The sequence below is a fragment of the Neovison vison genome, chromosome 2 (assembly GCF_020171115.1).
Source record: "Neovison vison isolate M4711 chromosome 2, ASM_NN_V1, whole genome shotgun sequence".
Lineage (NCBI taxonomy): Eukaryota > Metazoa > Chordata > Mammalia > Carnivora > Mustelidae > Neogale > Neogale vison.
In genome coordinates this window covers 210,787,794-210,805,741 of record NC_058092.1, presented here as the reverse complement: position 1 = coordinate 210,805,741, position 17,948 = coordinate 210,787,794, and the positions used below count along the sequence as shown (strand labels likewise).

At 44.2% G+C, this 17,948-nt stretch overlaps 1 protein-coding gene across 1 annotated transcript in view; it reads left to right on the top strand.

Moving 5' to 3' along the window:
* HPSE2 (heparanase 2 (inactive)) overlaps window positions 1-17,948 on the top strand; it is a 700,195-nt gene that overhangs the window by 676,555 nt on the left and 5,692 nt on the right. The window lies entirely within an intron of this gene.

Sequence of the window (17,948 nt, the reverse complement as noted above, 5' to 3'; positions counted from 1 at the left end):
TTCGCTGTTTCACTGCAACCTTGGTGGCTTGCATTTGGCTTCCAACTGTATGTGCAATGGGAACAAAACACAATCTGGGAAGTCACTTACTGAGTCTCTTTAGCCCACCCTAGATCTGTATTTTCAATTTTGGTTCATATACGGGCTCTTTTCTCCGGCTACATGTACATTGCTTCTACTTTTCTTTCCTCGCAATCCTACCTGTATTAGGAGACTCTCAAGTATTTTATCCCTTCTCTTTCTATTTCCCAGTCATTCATGACTAGTATGCTGAATTCCTGGTCTTTATCCTAGGCAGGAAAATGAGTTTTTGTCCCAGAGTCACTAAATCGTTTGACCTTGGCCGATCCATTAATCCTAGTTCTTTGGCCTCAGTGTTCTCATCTGCAAAATTCAAGAGTTGCTGTATGTTTGGTAAGGTCTCTTCCAGCTCTAAAGTTCTCATCCTGGGGCTGATTTTCTGACGATCATGAGTGTGTTCAAGTTTCCACTGCCATTCACTAGTGACCTGCAAAGTCGCTTCTTGCAGAAGGGCTGACACCTCAAGCAGTGATTGTGATTGTGATCGTTCCTGGTCCTCTGGAGCCAGAGATTAGGAGCTGAGCCTGCCCAAAACTGGGAAAACCATGTGTACTGCGTGGAAGGAACTAGCCAAATGCCTACGTCTAACAGGCCATTTGCTGACTGTGTCCTTAAGCAAGTTATGTAATTTCTATAATATGGTCTCGGTTTCTTCATCTCATGGGGAGAGGAGTAAACACAGGAGTCTGTGTAAAGTTCCTGCCACATAGGAGGTGTGTGGTAAATACCCATTGCCTTCTTTTTCCTCAACTTGGGACTCTAGCTGGCTGGGACGAAGGAAACAATTGCTCTCTTTCTAACATCTCTAAAATGTTCTTCCAAAGCAGAGTCTTCTCGGATTTTTAAGATAATGTGTTGCTAAGATGGCTTGTTAAGATTATAATAAAGACGGTATAAATGCAAAACCATGGAACAAGAGGAAATGTAGTCAGAGCATAGCATCATTTTATGAGTTCGTTTCCCCCACCAACCAAGGATATGGGCCTCCAACCCTGTTTACTCCGGGATTATTCCCGATGCTTGAACCTGGCCACACCTCGGACCCTCCTGCCGATACCTGTCCTGCAGAATGACTGAGGTGACTCCCATTTGCTACTGATGTGCTCTGTGCTCCTGTTATGCTTTCTTGTACCTCACCTTGTCACCATCTCAGTGACAATTTGTGTTGGGGGTTTTGTTGAGAATGTTAGAGGGGGACAGGGTAAAAGAGAATTTCTTTCCATGGGGGTCCTGAAGAGGGATTCGGTAATGGACACTGAGATCAAATTAACAATGTTACGCAGTCAGAAGAGGAGGGAGCTAGAATCAGAAGGCCTGGCTATGAATCCAGTTGCTACCATTTACTCGTGTGGGCAAACCTCGGCTCCCATACCTGTCAGATGGGGTGATTGTGAGAATCAGGTTAGAGCATGTGGGGAAGCTAGAGCATGTGAGCTTTTTACAAATGAAAATTTCGCACACCCATGCATACACATATGTATAGAAGTATAGAAATACAGTCAGGCACATATGATTTTACATATATCCTTTTAAAGAGAGTTTTGGATTGGAAGTCAGGAGAACTGGATTCCAGCCCTAATCCTGCCAACACTTCACTGTGGAGCTTTGAGCCCTTAACTTAATTCTCTAAGCCTATTTCTCTCCTATAAACTACTGCTAATTTGACACCTCTCCCGTTCTTGACCTCAGTGACTCTGACCCTGTGCCCCGCCATCTTGGACTGTTAGCTGCAGGCAGGGGCTGTCCTGTATATGTTCAGTGCCCCCAGGGTTCTGCTCAGTAACTACTAATTCATGCAGGAGCCCTCAGTGGTTCTGAGATGGGGGTCTCACAGGAAGGGTGTGGTTTTGGTGAAGCAGACTCTGCAGGAAAGGATGAAAGGAAATGCAAGGAAGTGATTTCAGCCTTTGGTGTCTCCTTCTCTGTTTTATAAGCCTCAGGGGCCAGATTCTGTGTTCTGTGTCTGCTAATTCCTTGCTGCAGCCTGGAGCCATATTAATTCAGAAAAAAATGGAAAGCTCTGGGAGCTGAGGAACCTGTAATTGCTCTTGTCTGGAGGAACCAGAAAGAGGATACAGAGCAAGTCAGTGTGCCATTCAAGCCACCGTTAGACACTGTAGCCTGGCGTTTCAGAAGTAGAGAGATGCCAGCAAACATTTATGACTGGTTGAGAACAAGGGGGTAATTCTCATTCTCTTGGAGTGGTCAGCAGGGCTGGGTATATTTGAAATCTCTGGAAAGGGATCTCCATGAGATCCTGGGGCTCAAGAATGTCAGGCTTTGCACATGAAGCCTCCTTAAGGGGCTAATCAGGCACAGTCTGGGAATCCGAGTCCACAAATGAAGGTTCCTGTTTGTCATTTCAGTGAGTGAGCCCATTATAAGACCCACCAGTCAAGTCTCAACTCTCTATGTGAGAAATAGTTCTCATTCTTGTAATCAGACAAAAGGTGGGTGCCCTATACCCTATAGGATAGGAGAATGGAAGTTTCAAAAACTATAGTGTATACAAGAGGAGGGGGTTCTGTGTCTAGAATACATATTCTGTAAGGATGGTTGAAGGAAATAGGGAGATTTCATTCAGAGAGGACAAATAATGCAAATCATAGGGACTTTCTTTAGATACTCAGGGACTGTGAAGTGAAAGAAAACAGATTTAGCCTAGAATCCTCTAAAGTGACGGCAAACCAGGGAGTATAATTTAAAAGAGAAAGATTTTACCACAAAAAGAGCTCATTTTCCAAAGACTCATCTGGTGTGACTGAGGACAGGGTTGTTAGGAGGTAGCCTATTATTCAGAGAGTGAGCGGCCATGGCCAACCCAGAGGGGCTCCAAGATTCTCACTCAGTGGGAGGGTGAGCCAAAAGAGTTCTGCTTCCCATTGAACTGTAAAATTCGATTTTTCTCTTCTATTCTCCTTCCCCCACTCCCACTTCACTTTTGGAGCCGATGGTCACCAGCCAAGTAGCTTCTTCAGGCCACTAAAAGGCCACACAAAGAGGCTGTGCTGTAAGAGGACGTGGCAGTAATATTGGGCTAGTTTTTCTCCAGAAAATCTCCAAGCTGCAGGTCCATTCTCTGTCCTGTTCCCTGGTTTCTCACCTGTCTGGGAGGAAGACTGACCATTTATATCCAAGACAATAATAGTTCCCATTCTGGAGAAGTCAAAGAGTACATTGGGGGCATCTCTGTATCCACAAAGGAAAGAATCTTCCCAATGCCTGATGCGATCACAAATCAGTGAGCATTGTCCTCTAAGGAATCAATTTCATCCAAGACATAAATATCTCCAGTGTCTTTCAACAAACAGAGAAACAACAGGAAGCTGGGCCAAAGAAGTCAACTTACATAAAAAAACAGGACTCACGTTTTTAGGGAAAAGTCAAACCAAGAGCGGGTGTTTGCTCACATCCCAGTGTCCTGCCCTATATGTCTAATTCAATTCCATTTGAAAGGAAAGCTATCCAAAAATTAGAAAAGAAGGAAACAATCTTCATCACACTGACCGTTCTATTCTGACACAGTAACTTGAGGGAATGAGCAGCTACTAAGAATCCCAGGGCAGAATGACATTTTGAAGTGATCTGCTTCATTCTCCCTACCCTTAGATAGTATACGGCAAAGCCATCTGGAGTAGACGATGCTCTAGGTTTAAAGACCTCTGGGGAATGAGTGCCCACAATTTCAATCTTGTCCAAACACTTAATTTTATAAGAACACTATGACCCACTGTGGCTGGGACTTTATAGATAATAAAGGACTTTAAGAGCCATTATCTCATTTGACCCTCCGAATAGCACCAAGAAGAAAGTAGAACAATCCCTGCCTCCCTCACACTTTAGAGTTGGAGAAACCAAATCTTAGAGCATTAAGTGACTTCCTCAAGAGTCACACAACTATTAAGTGATAGAGTTAGAAAGTATCTAGCACCCAGTTTTCCTGGCCCCAAATCCAGTGCACTCTCCTCAACACTCCTCAACTCTCCTCAACACAGTAGACCAGCAATATAAAATTATAGTGACATACTGACAAACATACAGTACGGATCACTGAACGCTATCACGATACTGTCTGCTTTCATTTCATCATAAGCTTTTCACAGAATGAATGTGAAGAGTATCAGGGTACTCAGCAATGTTCTCTCCTCTACGCCAACTCACCTCTGTTCCATTAACTTTTCTTCAAAAGTCCTAATTCCAGATCCTTCTTAAAAAGTCTTCTGTGAACTGCTTCTAAGATTCTTTTTCCCAGTCATATAGAATTTTAGTAAAAGATTTTTTCTTTGCAAAATTGTTTTCCCTTCTGTTTCTTCTATGCTCTTCTCAGACAAAAGGATTATTAAATGCCAGCATTTACTATAAATTGGTTTAATTTGAAACCTATAAAAATCAATTTTGACATCGGACATTCTGACCTTATACACATAAGCACTGCTAGCTAACTCTCCTTCCCCTTCTGGAGCTCAAGCCCAGAGTTACATCTCTGAGGGAAAGATGCTGGCACATGAGCCTTCTCATATTTCTTCATCCATTCATCACCTTTTATTGAGATCCTACTTTGTGCCAGACATGACTTGTTCCCCTTCAGCAGTCTATCGTGCAGTGGCCAGTAATGCAGCTGAAATTTTAAATGAATTATAGCCCAATAACTACAAAGAGCTCAGGAATCCCAAGTAGATAAACTAGGGGGAAATGTCTGAACATGAAGTCCAATGTGAATGCTTCATCTCAGAATGTCTCTTGATCTTCCTCATGCCAACCCACGCCATCAATAGCCTTCAAAAGCTATTCAGTATAGAGTTTTTAGGGGAAAGGGGGAACGGGATTCTGTGGTCCCTGTCCTCGAGGAGTTCATCTGCTATTAGAAACAAACAGCTAACAGGAAGTGGCTTGTGGGTGGTACATGAAAGAGGTGTGGAGAATTTCTGCTTCAGGGCTAATAGGTTCCATATTAAATGTTTGTATTTCATATCTGTATGATGCATATTCATATTCATATCTGTATCTTCATATTCATATCTGCATAGCTGTCATGTTAGCTGAAAGAAACTTAGATTTCTAGAACCTAGAATCTAGAACCTAGAATTCTAGAACCTAGAATCTTGTTGCCTGTTCTGTGAAGAAATGAACATATTTTTTTCTTTTCTGCATACTGCTTATTTTTTCCATCTCTCCGGGATATGACTTTTGCTCTGATTTCATATTCATTAAATCCTATATCAAAGAAAAACAGTGGCATCTAACTGCATGCCTTTAGAAGGGTGTCATTTGATGTTAGCCAAACAGAATAGTTCTGAAAATACACAAGTTAACACCCAGGTGCTAAGAGTTTAAAAATATCTTCATGACCCTGTTGGAACAGACCACATTATGATACTTCATCTCCAGATTCAGAGTTTGGTGAGTGTGAGGGCTGAACTGGTCACCACCTGACCTACCGCAACATCTAAAGATGACTAGAAGCGCCACATTTATTTTGGGGCATGGACAGATCTGGGAAAAGGAGCTTGGGGAAAAGTCTTAACCCTAAGAATTCTATACCGAGACATCTCACTCACACACTTAGAAACAACTTACCTCAGCAGACTCCAGACACGTAAGTGTGTAAGTTCTACACTTCTGATACTAGCTTCTGATGATGATGGTGGTGGGGTTTCTGAATTCCGTGTGACCAGACCCTCTCTGTGCATGTTTCCATTCTCTCACTTGTCTGGGATCATTTAAATTAGTTTCTTCTTAAAATAAACCATGTTATAAAAGTTCTGCAGTTATTTATTAAAAGATGACTTTATAGAGAAGAAATAAGTTTGAGAGTACTCATAGCAATCAAGAAGTTTCCTCTAGGGGCGCCTGGGTGGGCTCAGTGGGTTAAGCCTCTCTGCCTTCAGCTTGGGTCATGCTCCCAGGGTCCTGGGATCGAGCCCCGCGTCGAGCTCTTTGCTCAGTGGGGAGCCTGCTTCCTCCTCTTTCTCTGCCTATCTCTCTGCCTACTTGTGATCTCTGTCTGTCAAATAAATAAATAAAATATTAAAAAAAAAAAAAGATGTTTCCTCGAGAGCATCCCTGACAGAAAGCCTGTCAACTTCTGTTTGATGAGACTGCTTCTGTCCTGAGTCAGCCCACTCTGGGACTTGACAGCTCTAATGGTAGGAAAGAGCCTCCTTGTATGTGGCCAAAGGGTGTTTTCTTCCATTTCTCCCCTTGCTTTAGGAAAATTAAGCAGAGTAAATCTATACCTTCTTCATAATAATTTTTCAGTGTCTCCCTGTAGAGTTGTACTCTCCAAGCTAAACACTTAACTCCTTCAGCCATTCCTCAAATGGCCTGGTTTCCAGATTGCTCACTATTCTGTTCACCTTGGAATCCGCTGAGCTATAGAACCTTATCTCCTATGATTAACTGCTCAATTTTCTTACCTCAGACAAGCTCAGTGGTGGAGGTCTGAGAAGGAGCAGGAAGTGTTGAGCATTTTCTTATTCCAGTTTGCCTCATCACACAGAAACGTAACATTTTAAAATCTCTGCCAACTTCATAATGAAAAATAATGCTGTCATCTTAATTTGTATTCTTTGAATATTAGTGAGGTTGAAAATTTTTTCATGTCTTTAGTATTGCTTTTAGGCATTTTCTATGTCTTTTGCTTATTTTTCAATTGGGTTGTTATCTGTTTTGTTAATGATTTGTAAGTTTTTTCTAACATGAGGCGATTTCCGCTTTGCTACCTATCAGATGTGTTAAAATATTTTCCCCAGTATTTTATTTGCTATTTTTCCAACTGTTTCATTTTTAGGATATTATCTTGACATACAGAAGTATTCCCTTTTTATATAAGATATAAAATAAGATATATATATGATAAATAAGATATAGTTAAGTCTATATATCTTTTGCCTCGTGGTTTCTTCCATCCCACTCATATGTCTATGTATTTATAGTCCTGAAATCAGATAAATATGTATCTTTATTTTCCTCTAGTTTCTTTTTTGTTTCATTTTTTATGTTTATTTCTTCAGTGCCTCTGGAATGCGTTTTGATATTCTGTAAGAGGTAAGGGCTGTCCGTAGTGCTACTGGAGCTGAAAGTGGGTCCGGAAGTTGTCCATCCATACAGGGCATCAGGTGCTGGTTCTAAAAAGTCAGGAAAAAGAGGATCATTTTTTTTTAAGATTTTATTTATTTATTTGACAGAGATCACAGGTAGGCAGGGAGGCAGGCAGAATGAGAGGAGGAAGCAGGTTCCCTGTGGAGCAGAGAGCCTGATGCAGGGCTCGATCCCAAGACCCCGGGATCATGACCCAAGCTGAAGGCAGAGAGGCTTTAACCCACTGAGCCACCCAGGTGCCCCAAGAGGATCCTTTTTTTTTAAAAGCAGACATTAGAATGGAGACCTCTTTTACCTGGAGGAAAAGGCCCTGCTGTGCCAATGCCACCACCTCATCGGCAGCCCTGTTAGGGCACTGAGAGCCCTCCAGGAGGAAAGATGAGCCAGAGGCCCGGTGGCAAGGAAGTGGGATGGTCGTACTTAGGCTCATAGCAGTGTTCAAGCTAGAGTTCCTGGTGAGAAAGTCTGAAACGGACACTGTGAAAGAAATGTAAATAAATATGAGTATGCATATTTATAAAAATACTTGCACAAGGCTCTGAGTCAATCTGTAGAAAAACTACAGAGAAGTAACTACACAGAGATGAGCCTTACACATCTCTGGTTAATGTAAGCTTAACTACTCATTGGGACATAGAGAATTTGGACTCTTTTCACCCTTGTGCTCATTTCAGGGTGTTCTGTGGTTCTGTGGTTCGAAAAGAGACAGTAGCCAGAACCAACGTATACAGGCTGATCTGAGTAAATAATTATAGACCTATCTGGAAAATGCCGTGAAAGTACTGAATGACATATTTAATCCTCTTGGGTTCCTCTTGCTTGGAAAGAGCTTGAACCACCTTTGGTTTGTAGGGAACTCTGTGCCACAGCCTGTGACCTGAGAGAAACTGAAATGCCTTTGAGAAAGTTTTCCTTTTTAATGTTAAAGAAATACGGAGTTCATTATCTATGCAAATGATTCATCCAGATTTAAGATTCGAGTCTTAATTCCACCTGGAAGTGCTACGCACACGCTTGCCTGGAGGGACTGAGGAGAATGCTTATCTCCCTGGTGGACGAACGAACGGAGGGGAGGCATGAAGGGAAGCAGTTATCTTGAAAGAGCAAAAATGCTCACTCCAGACTAGCCAAAAAAACTTGCCTTTGAAAAGTTCACATCTTACTTTTCGTTTAAAAAAAAAAAAAAAGTGGCCTCTCGACATGGTACTCCAAAATGGAAAGAAAGGCTCTTTTTATTCAAAATGACTTCAGAATATTCTTTCCATAGTTTGGCCACCGTGGCCATTGCTGCTATAAACATTGGGGTACAGATGGCCCTTCTTTTCACGACATCTGTGTCTTTGGGGTAAATACCCAAGAGTGCAATTGCAGGGTCATAGGGAAGCTCTATTTTTAATTTCTTGAGGAATCTCCACACTGTTCTCCAAAGAGGCTGCACCAACTTGCATTCCCACCAACAGTGTAAGAGGGTTCCCCTTTCTCCACATCCTCTCCAGCACATGTTGTTTCCTGTTTTGTTAATTTTGGCCATTCTAACTGGTGTGAGGTGATATCTCAATGTGGTTTTAATTTGAATCTCCCTGAGGGCTAATGATGATGAGCATTTTTTCATGTGTCTGATAGCCATTTGTATGTCTTGATTGGAGAAGTGTCTGTTCATATCTTCTGCCCATTTTTTGATGTGTTTGCCTGTTTCGTGTGTGTTGAGTTTGAGGAGTTCATTATAGATCCTGGATATCAACCTTTTGTCTGTACTGTCATTTGCAAATATCTTCTCCCATTTCGTGGTTGCCTTTTTGTTTTTTTTTTTTTTTTTTTACTGTTTCCTTTGCTGTGCAGAAGCTTTTGATTTTGATGAAGTCCCAAAAGTTTATTTTCGCTTTTGTTTCCTTTGCCTTTGGAGACATATCTTGAAAGAAGTTGCTGTGGCTGATATCAAAGAGATTACTGCCTATGTTCTCCTCTAGGATTCTGATGGATTCCTGTCTCACATTGAGGTCTTTTATCCATTTTGAGTTTATCTTTGAGAATGGTCGAGTTTCATTCTTCTACATATAGCTGTCCAGTTTTCCCAGCACCATTTATTGAAGAGACTGTCTTTTTTCCACTGTATATTTTTTCCTGTTTTGTCGAAGATTAATTGACCATAGAGTTGAGGGTTCATATCTGGGCTCTCTACTCTGTTCCACTGGTCTATGTGTCTGTTTTTATGCCAGTACCATGCTGTCTTGGTGATCACAGCTTTGTAATAAAGCTTGAAATCAGGTAACGTGATGCTACCAGCTTTATTTTTGTTTTTCAACATTTCCTTAGCGATTTGGGGTCTCTTCTGATTCCATACAAATTTTAGGATTATTTGCTCCAGCTCTTTAAAGAATGCCGGTGGAATTTTGATCGGAATGGCATTAAAAGTATAGATTGCTCTAGGCAGTATAGACATTTTAACAATGTTTATTCTTCCGATCCAAGAGCATGGAATGGTCTTCCATCTATTTGTGTCTTCTTCAATTTCTTTCATGAGTGTTCTGTAGTTCCTCAAGTACAGATGCTTTACCTCTTTGGTTAGGTTTATTCCCAGGTATCTTATGGTTCTTGGTGCTATAGTAAATGGAATCGATTCTCTAATTTCCCTTTCTGTATTTTCATTGTTAGTGTATAAGAAAGCCACTGATTTCTGCACATTGACTTTGTATCCTGCCACATTGCTGAATTGCTGTATGAGTTCTAGTAGTTTAGGGGTGGAGTCTTTTGGGTTTTCCATATAAAGAATCATGTCATCTGCGAAGAGAGAGAGTTTGACTTCTTCATTACCAATTTGGATACCTTTTATTTCTCTCTGTTGTCTGATTGCTGTTGCTAGGACTTCTAATACTATGTTGAACAAGAGTGGTGAAAGTGGGCATCCTTGTCTTGTTCCTGATCTCAATGGGAAGGCTGCAAGCTTTTTCCCATTGAGGATGATATTTGCTGTGGGTCTTTCATAGATAGATTTGATGAGGTTCAGGAATGTTCCCTCTATCCCTATACTTTGAAGCATTTTAATCAGGAACGGATGCTGGATTTTGTCAAATGCTTTTTCTGCATCAATTGAGAGGACCATGTGGTTCTTCTCTCTTCTCATATTAATTTGTTGTATCACATTGATTGATTTGCAAATGTTGAACCATCCTTGTAGCCCAGGGATGAATCCCACCTGATCATGGTGGATAATCTTTTTAATGTGCTGTTGGATTCTGTTGGCTAGGATCCTGTTGAGAATCTTAGCATCCATATTCATCAGTGATATTGGTCTAAAATTCTCCTTTTTGGTAGGGTCCTTGCCTGGTTTGGGGATCAGGGTAATGCTGGATGTGATGGTTAGAAAGCTGTTTGCATCTCCTCTCACCCAACTGCCAACACCTTCCCACTCCCTCTCCTACCCCTGGGGCTCAACCATGGCTGCGAGATGAAACACCTGGGACCTTTAAAAAGCCCCGGGCCCAAGCCATACCCCAGACTAATTAAACCAAAATTCTCCAGGCTGGGACCCAGGCACCAGTATTTTTAAAGTTCCCCAGGTGATTCAAATATGTGGCCAAGGTTGCGAACAATTGTGGCTCCAGAAAATGCTGGAACAATATCCCAGCTGATTTGCATCTTCTATTTCACCTGGATTCTAGCCTTCATTTAGGCACTAAGCCATTTTGCTAAAGGTGCGAACATGCCATGAGCCCCTGGGTCTTCTCTATGACTAAGTGGAAGGATGTGTACAGCTCCTCAAAGGGTTTATTGTTTGTTTTGTTTTAACTCCCAGATTAGTAATGTACAGATCTCTGTGCAGATTAGAGGATTATAAAATGCTTTTATACTTTACAGAGACTTGACATCTTAAACCAAGATGTTTAGGAATTCAGGGTTTTCACTCTGCATTCGGGGTTGTTTTCTGAGAGTTTTTCATTTGCTCTCAGCTTTGGAATACATTTCCTTGCAGCTCGCTCCAGCAGCTGGAATCTCTCTGCACAGCTGTCCATCAAGGCTGTGGTCTCCCCTCCCTACCTTCACTCACTTGGGGACTCTCGCTGCAGGCAGAGATTTCCATTCTGTTCCAGATCGCCCAGATGAAACACTGGTAAATGGGCACCTAAGGCTAAAGCTCACGGGCTTCGCAGCAGTTACTCTAAACCGAGGGGCAAGGACGCAGAATACAAGGCTCTGCAGGACTGGGAAGAAATAGCCCTTGTCTTCTTCTTCCTCCACACCCTCCCGAGGCTGTGGTTTGTGTGACAGACAGACACAAGCCACAGGGAACTGAAAAGTCTTAATCTAGCTCGTCCCTGTGGCAGGGCCTAGGCCCTGAATCAGTATTTCTTTGGCAGCCAAGCATCAGGAAGCCCGTGACGACATGTAGCTTACTGCAGACCAGGGGCCTGGAGCCCCAAATGGTGGACCAGATGCCCAACACAATCACTTGGCAGACTACCTCCTCCCTGCTCATCTTTGCCAGAATGATTGAGAGTCGCCGCACTTTGCATGTTGACATCCACAGACCCTGGAAGAGAGCCTGTGCCACCTGGGATGTCTTACTTTTCACTTTTGAAGGTGCACCAGTGCACCTGGTATTACAGGCAGCACTTTCTCAAAATCCTGTAAAACCGAGATGTTCATCCCTTTGATTTAACGTATTTGAATAGGTGTCCAGGGAGCCATGACTTTAAAATGAAAGAGCTCATTTTGGGTGTGGTTTCTGGACTTTATCTCATACTTTTACATCTGGAAAACCAATCTGCACACCTGTCCACGTGCGTGCGTGCGTGCGTGCGCACACTCCTACCCTTGTGCCGGCCTCTCTTCATCCCACCTGCAGACTGCCCATAAAAGAAATGCTTCTTTTTAAAAAAATTTTTTTAAGTTTTTATTTATTTATTTGACAGAGAAAGAGACAGCAAGAGAGGGAACACAAGCAGGGGGAGTAGGAGAGGGAGAAGCAGGCTTCCTGCCAAGCAGGGAGCCCGATGTTGGGCTGGATATCAAGACCTGAGCCAAAGGAAGACGCTTAACAACTGAGCTACCCAGGCGCCCCAGGGAGATGCTTCTCAACCCACACCGCATCTTCCAGCCCCACACAATTAGGGCTGGGGACCTGATCTCTCATCACAGAGGATACCTGAAGACAAGACAAGACAGACCACAGAGGGTATATATGGGAGAAGGGAGTGTAAGGAGGGAAGAGATGAATTCTAACCTGGGAGTCTGGGAGGTCCTCGGGCTGAGGGCCATTGAGCAGGAGCTGGAAGCATGAGAGATACACCTAGGAAATGCTAGACCAAAGGAGATTCCAGGCATGGGATGAGCTCACTAAGTGTTCAGAAGTACAAAAGTTCAAGGAGGGAGTGAGTAGTGGCAAATCATTTTACATGATTGGAATATAAGATGCTTTGTAGGATGAGGGGGAAAGGCCACAAAAATATATTAGAGCCAGAGCAGAAGACCTCAAAATTCAGGCTGAGAGGTGTGATTTTCCTTTTGTCTCTCTCTTTGTGTAATTTTTAATTATCCTGTGTCTGACCACACATTTGCATGTTTCTGGGTTTCTGTCTACATGGGTAAGGACTGCTACAACTGAATTTGTACAACACAAAGAATAGGAGGAATATGAGTAATGCCCCTTCTACACCACTCATGAGTGTTGGAGAGCACGGCACCAAGTCTTTACAATGGGAAGGGAGCAGAGTTAACCACATGTTAAAGTCTCTCCATGGTTTTTATAGCTGGTTCCTATTGTGTCCTGTGGTTTGAGTGTGATATGCCTATGACATGGAGCTTTGAGATGGTCACAGAATCAAGTTTTCTTCCCAAACTGCCCCCAGATGATTTCCTCATCTGTTGGGAATTAACAATATCAGTATAAATCCAGGTTCCGTAGCTGGGCTCTCATCTTGTCTGCCAAATGTGCTAAGTTACTTTAAGCCATTAGAGACACATGATAGAATCCCATTATGGCTTGGACCATTATTACACCACTTGGCTAGAACACAGATCAAATCATGACCCCCAAACCTAACTGCAAACAGGAAAAGTCTATATCTCTAACAACTTGCCTATAAAATACCCCCAGCTCAAAAAAAAAAAAAAAAAATCCCCCAGCTCTGCTTGGATGAAGGAATCCTAGGGTTTGCTCTGTGATACGGAAGCTAGATCAAAACTCCTCATTGTTTCAATATGCCCCTCAAAGAATAGGATGAAGGGCATATGATCTTATCAGCCTCAAAGGGTCTCCGTGGCCAGGAACCTCACACATGATGTGGGCTCCCGGAGGAGAGAGGGGAACAGGAAGCCTTCATCTCCATTTGCCCTCTCTTGCACAGTCTCTTCCCTTTAACAACAGAGGAAGGGGTCAGAGTATCCAATCAGGAGAAGTCCTAGCGAGGTTGACCAACATTAATTAGAATTAGTCTCGAAAGAAAGAAGGGACCGAACCGCATGCTCTTGAAAATTAAGAAATGCAGTTTGGTCTAGCAGGCAAAATGACTCCAGCGCACAGATAAAATAAAGCTGAGCAGGACCGGTGCTAACTAAAGGGGGAGCTGCGGCTAATATGCCTGCCTTCCAGCTGGGGCTATCAGATAAGACCCTGTGAAGGACGCCACATCCAGTGGGGCCTGGAGGGAAGAGGAGACTTTTTGACAGAATCTACCAGATTCCTGGCAAGCACAGAGGAGGAAAGCTTCAGGGCACACCTGGAAGTCATCCTCCCCACAACCCCAGAGGCAGGAGTACCCCTGAGAGGGTAATGAGCATCCTTAAGCCTCTGGTCCAGCTAGGCTAGCGAGAAGGGCAACACTAACCCGAGGCCACTCCAGAGGGGTCCTGCCCTGGTCAGCGGGATGGCGATCACTCCTGGCCATTTCAAAGGAATTTCCTTTCTAAGCTACCCCAGATGCACAGCCTCTCCCGGAGCAGGGGAGAGGAGGAAGGCCCCTCTGTCCTCAAACCCTCCAGGCTCTAACCTGCCCCTGACCTGGCGAAGGGCAGGGCAGCTGCAGAGACCGGCTTCCTAACTCAGCGAGGGGGCCACGAGGGGCAGGGGGCCTGGAGGGCCTGTAAAGCGCACACAGGTGCGCGGCGGGCGCGGAGGACTGGGACGCCGGATCGCGCGGGCGCCGCCAGCCCCGCACCTGCGCCGACCCCCTCCCTGCACGCGGGCCGAGAAGCCCGCACCCCGGCGGGAATCGAAGCCGGGCTGCGCTCCTTTCCTTAATATTGGCCACATTTGGGGCGGGGCGGGGGGGGGGGTGCTGCCAAGTGCAAGGCCGTTTTGCTGGGCTCTGAATGACTGATCCTTAGGTCTGTTCCTCCGGAAGGCCGCCACAGTACAGTGTGGCGGGGACCGAGTGCGGGTGTGGGGGCGGCGCACGCGCTCTGGCTTCCTGGGAGTCAGCGCCGGAGGGGTCGCGGGGTGGGGTGGGGGGGAATGGAAAATGCTGTCCCGTGCTGTTGTGTAGAACAAGAGTGCCCTCTAGTGGCAATTGGGAACAGCACTCTGGAATGAGAGACCTGGATGTGTGGGATTACAAGGAGCAAAGGGAGCTGACGCCCCTTCCCCAACACACACACTCAGGTTCTTAGACATTCTCCTTCCTCCCTCCCCTGCCTCCCTTCTTCTCCCCCTCTCATGGTTTAACCATACAGAAACAGACACTAGAACAGACGGGTGTCATGTCCAGGCCTGCACATTTCATGTTGGGAGTCTGGACTAAAACTCAAGTCTCTGGACTTCCAGTCCAGTGTCTTTTCCTTCTGGATTCATCTACCTGCATATGTATAACCAGTCCTTCTCTTATTGCTCACCTGCTATGTGAGTTGGTGGAGGGAGGGTGCAAGAATGAACAAGACAGATACACGGTCTTCCTGCCTAGTGAAGACACAGACAGTAGGTCAGCAATGCCAGTACCCGGTGATGAGTGCAGAGATCTCAGAAGTGTGGTTGGAGGGGCATCTGACCTAAAGGACAGATAGGAGTTAGCCAGGGAAAGGAAGCTGGAAGGGGGAGGGAATGTGGAGAAGGTTCCAAGCAGCAGGAACATGTACAAAAACTCTGGGGTCAGAGATTGCGCTTGGAGACACTGTAGCATGGAATGGGAGGAGATGGTGAGTAGTGGGGAGCAGGAATGGACAGGAACTAGGGTGAGCCTCTAAAGGGCTGGAGACATTAGGTAAGAAGGCTTTGCCTATTGGGTCTTGTAAAGGCTTTGGACAGCGTTCTAAGATCAGCAGGGAGCGACTGAACATTAGGTAGGTGAATATTGTGATCAGATTCCTGTTTGTGCAGGATGACTCTTGAGTTTGGCATTAAATGCCTCAAGTTAATTGTTAGACTTTGGACAACCCACTTAAAAAATGTTCAGGACAGAAGGACTCTGAGGTTTCATCTAGCCTGTTTTACACATAGAGAAACCCAAGTTCAGAGAATGCAAATCACTTCCTCAAAGTAGCTGAGGCGGAGTGATTATCTCTAAGTCCCTTTACCTCCCACTCAAGGTCCCAAATATTCCAGCCTGAAGCAGACAGAGCTCCTAGGACTTCTCCCAATAATACAGTCTTCCCAGCCTCTGCCCCACAAAAATCCACCCAGGGCCAGACCAGAGTCCAGCAAATTATCTTCAAGATTGGCAAAGAGCATGCGCACTATACCTGCTTCCCTGAGCCCTCAGGATAGTCGAAAGCTTGCTTCAGGATCCACGGCTAGCAAGAACCAGGGTAAACCATGAGGACCAGAGACTGTAGACAGGTGGTGGGGGAAGGAGGGTGACCTAGGCAAGGGGCTCCCGTAGAGACCAGGAGAACAGAAGGCTTGACTCCACACTGACACATTGAATCTCATTTCAGATAGCATGCAAAATAAAGAAAACAAGTTTAGGAATTGAAAAATTAACTCAGACTTTGTAAAAACAGATGGTGATAAAATGCAGTTGTCCTAATATTTGGACAATTTAAATGCTCCCAGCAGCTAGGGATTTAAGAGAAATAGTTCAACATAGGCTGGATTATTTAGCATTTGGTGTGAAAAGTCATAGTAAGTAAGGAGGTCCCAAAATATGATGGAAATATGATTAGGAAGGGTTTTAAAATAAAGAAACACGATCCCGGTGAGTGCCATCTGGAATTGGAGAATAATGTAAATAGTAGAAAGAGGTGTCAGAAAGGACTGAATTCAAGACCCAGCTAAGCCATCTATTAGCTGTGTGACCTTGCCCAGACCACTTAACCTCTCTGACCTCATCTCAGTAGTAAAGTTACAAAAATAATAATAATAATCACCCCATTTACCTCACAGTCCTCTTTAGCGATCACAAGGGAGGCCAGACAGGACCATGGTGAAGGGCAGTGTTGCAAATCTCATCCATATCACTTACTGGCTGTGTGACTTAGGTGAGACCCCTCTAAACTTTGATTTCCTCATCCATAATATAGGGTTGCTAACCCCTGCTTCAGCTGGTTGTTGGAAGGACTAAATGCGATAGTCAAATGAAATCATTACAAAATGCCTTTGTGTACAAAATAGTCATCGCCATTACTAATCAATGATTTTTATCATCAGTGTGACTATGTTTTCAAACTTACAAATTGTTCATAAAAATGAAAGACTATTGTAATATTTAGCATGATATGACTTCACTGGGTAACGGGATGAATATTAAAATAAAAATGTAAGCAGAAAAATAGAATGAAGGTGGTAAAGTATGTGGCGTGTCTATAATGGAGGGAATTTATAAATGAGGATGTGTGGAGACTCAGGGTCTCCCTGAATTAACTCATGTTGGCTTAGTTAAGAGATGATCAAATGGATCTTTTCTTTAGGAAGAAAAATACTATCCGTAATCAATGGCCTCCTGTCAGGTTGGGATAAGGTATCTGGTAAGTGACTGAGAATCAGCAATAATTCAGGTCTTATCTCATATCTCCAGAGCCACTGAGAGCGAGAGAGTAATTGGTAGGTTAATGAAATCCGTAAAGACACTCAGCGAACCTCCAGGGAGCCTCTCCCTGGAGCTGGAGAAACTCCACCTCAAAGATAAGAAGTAGTGCAAAAGAACCTCAAAGCTCATTCACTTGTTCAAAGATATTTCATCCCTCCTCCAGGCCGAGCACCTTGTTAGGCACCGAGGAGTTAGGGATGAAAGACATGATCCCTTTCCTCACCAAGATCACAGCCCAGTGAGGGGGATAGTGAGTAAGTCACTACAATTCAGCGAGGTAGTCTTAGATAAGTTTGGGATACAAGAGAATCCAGAGTTGGAGCTCCTAGCCCAGCGCAGAGATCAGAGAAGTTTCCCCAGAGAGGACAACACCTGAGCAGATTCTGCAAGGACAGAGTGTGGTTAGCCCGACAGGGGAGGACGGTGAGTTGTGAAGTGGAACTGCACGTTATTTACTTTGGTCCTGCAGGGCAAGGGGGCCAGGCCTATAAAAGGACCAGGGTTCCTTAGTGATGTCAGCTTATGTCACCATCCTCCCACATTACAGTAATTGTCCTTTTAAAATCTCTTGCTTGAGGGCGCCTGGGTGGCTCAGTTGGTTAGGAGACTGCCTTCGGCTCAGGTCGTGATCCCAGTGTTCTGGGATCGAGTCCCGCTCAGGCTTCCGACACCATGGGGAGTCTGCTTCTCCCTCTGACCTTCTGCCCTCTCAGGCTCCCTCTCTCTTTCTCTCTCAAATAAATAAATAAAATCTTAAAAAAAAAATCTCTTGCTTGAGGGGCACTTGGGTGGCTCAGTCGGTTAAGTGTC